The sequence below is a fragment of the Onychostoma macrolepis genome, chromosome 15 (assembly GCF_012432095.1).
Source record: "Onychostoma macrolepis isolate SWU-2019 chromosome 15, ASM1243209v1, whole genome shotgun sequence".
NCBI lineage: Eukaryota > Metazoa > Chordata > Actinopteri > Cypriniformes > Cyprinidae > Onychostoma > Onychostoma macrolepis.
This window is the reverse complement of record NC_081169.1, coordinates 17204177-17206875: the sequence shown is the minus strand read 5'-3', so window position 1 is coordinate 17206875 and position 2699 is coordinate 17204177.

Sequence of the window (2699 nt, the reverse complement as noted above, 5' to 3'; positions counted from 1 at the left end):
TCGGTGTGTTTTTTATGCCCGCTGGACCCGTGCCATTCTTCTTCAGAGCGAAGGTCACAAGGTCTGTGGGTCGTGGAGAGGTGAGAGCGGAGAGAGGAAGCAGGCTTAATCTGTAAGAGACTGGCAGTTTCCTGTCTGGAGAGCATGGCACAGAGAGCTCTCTGTCCCATCTGACGGCCCCGCGCTCTCCCTGCCTGCGCTCCGAGCGTAATTCAATAAGAACCTGACATCTCCCTCTGACCTCCATGAGTCAAACTCCAACTGCACTCACCAGCCCATGAACCACAAGAACACTGACTCACACCTTCTCATCAGGCCTGCTTGCAACAGAGCCACTGATGCCGGTTCAGAACTGTAAAACTGGGATGAGCCCACTCAGGCTGTAGGCTACACCACAGACATTCATATTGATACCAAAAAGAAAGACATTAAAGGGATAGTTCAGCCAAAAATGACAATTACTCACCCTCATGTTGTTTTAAACTCATAAGACCTTTGTTCATCTTCTGAGCACAAATTAAGATATTTTTGATGAAATCTGAGAGCTTTCTGACCCTCCATAGACAGCACCACAACTACCACGTTCAAAGCTCAGAAAGGTAGTAAGGACATTGTTAAAATAGTCCATGTCGCATCAGTGGTTCAACTGTAATTTTATAAAGCTGCGAGAATACTTTTTGTGCGCAAAGAAAACAAAAATAATGACTTTATGGTGTGTTATAAAAGTTTTATAATATGCCATATATCAAAAACTAAAATTAATTTGTGACCATTTTTTCATTTTATCTTTTTAAGTGTCTTTAGTTCTTTTAGTGATGTTCTAGTTGTTGTCCCTATTTTTTTATTTCTATTATTCTATTATGTTTTCAGTTTAGTATTTTAGGTACATTTTCAGTTAATTTAGCTTTTAATTTTTCAGTGGTACTGGCAAAGTTTATGCACTAATTCACGTACTTTAAAAATATTTAATAGCATTAATAATTAATTAATTTTTGACATTTTGATGGAGGCATTTCTATTTTGTTTTCTATTTAGTTTATTTTACAGTAGATTTCACTGTATTATTTTTCCTCCTAGTTTTGTAGTTTCAGGTTGTTGTTGTTTTCTTTTACTTTTATTTTAGTTTTAGTAATTTCAAGATGCCAGATAGATTTAAAGCAGGTGTGTTGTAAAAGTTTTTTTTTTTTTAATATATACATTAGATGTTTAATATACTATACTATACAATAATATATTTAATATACTACAAAAACTAAACATTTTTTATTTTGTTTTTTCAATGAATTGTTATTGGGTTTTTACTATTTTATTTCATTTAACAGAAATATTTTTAGTTTTATTTTATTATATCAATAAATTATTTTATTTTATTTTATTTTATTTTATTTTATTTTATTTTATTTTATTTTATTTTTTTTATTTTATTTTATTTTAGATAATCACACTAGTCTAATCTCTCAGTCCCATTTTTGTCTTGGTCCCTGTGTCATTTCTGCCTGTACCATCTCTATCTCAGTACCTGTCTCAGCTCGGTCCTGGTCTTATTTCATTCTCAGTCCCATCTTTATATCAACCCCAGTGCTGGTCTCATCTCTGTTTTTTAGAATCAATTTAGAGACAAAACACACAAGAAAAAACTTCTTAAATTAGATTAACGTGTTCGTTTTCCCATATAATCTTTAGGAAATTATGTTTAAATTTATTTGGCTTGCTGTACACTGATGAGGGGCTAGATAAAGCAGCTTCAACGTGAGCTCTGATATACCCCAACAGAGACTTAATATTGGATGATTACAAAGTGCAAGGAATCTAAGATGAAGGTGGAGATTGGGGAGGTGATGGGATGCTGGAACAGCTGAGACTGAAGAGAGGTAAGTAACTGCTTATATATTCTGGCTGTTGGTTAAAAAATTAGATGGGCTTGCTCCTCCCTAACTTACGTTTAGGAACTTCATTTAAATACAGCATGATCATCTGTATCTTTTAGGTCTGCTGAATACAGGTATTACATAAGTCTCCTGCTCCTTCTCACTGCTTCAGCACAGATCTCAGCTGTAAATAGATTCTTTGTTTTCCAGACTCCTCTGCACTGCTTACCCTGTGTGTTTATTTCAAAGCACTGATCTGATCCAATCCGCAGTCAGTACCAGCACAGGGCAGCAGGACTCTTAGCAGCTGATAACACGTCTCTCTCTGTTACCCCTGACCCGCACAGCTGCTTTAGAGCTTTAGTGGAGTGGCACACGGCTCCGGCTCTCTGTAATGATTGGGGCGCTGAGTAACATTATGAGATCAGAGTGGTTTACTGTTACACTCGCATCACATAAAACAGGAGAAACACGACGGTCAGCCAGCCATTGTTTAGTTTGACCCGTGTTGCTGATCAGTGTGGTAATCCGCTGGCAGAATAGAAGAAAACTGGCAGAGCCGTCTTATAGAAGGCCAGAGGCTATGCATAAACACACAAACTTAGTCATCTCTGGCTTCTCCTATCTCATTAACAGCGTTTTTTTTGGAGGTCCACAGCTCTCAGGTTGTTTATGGGGTTTATACCGAGGGCAGGATTTGACGAAGCAGCACTAAATGCATAAATCAAGCATATAATAAATGGCAAATCTTGGATAAAGTGTAGTCAATCTGAGCGCCAGCGTTTTGGGATAACTGAATCCCCAGAAGCTAGCTAAATCTAAAAAATTATA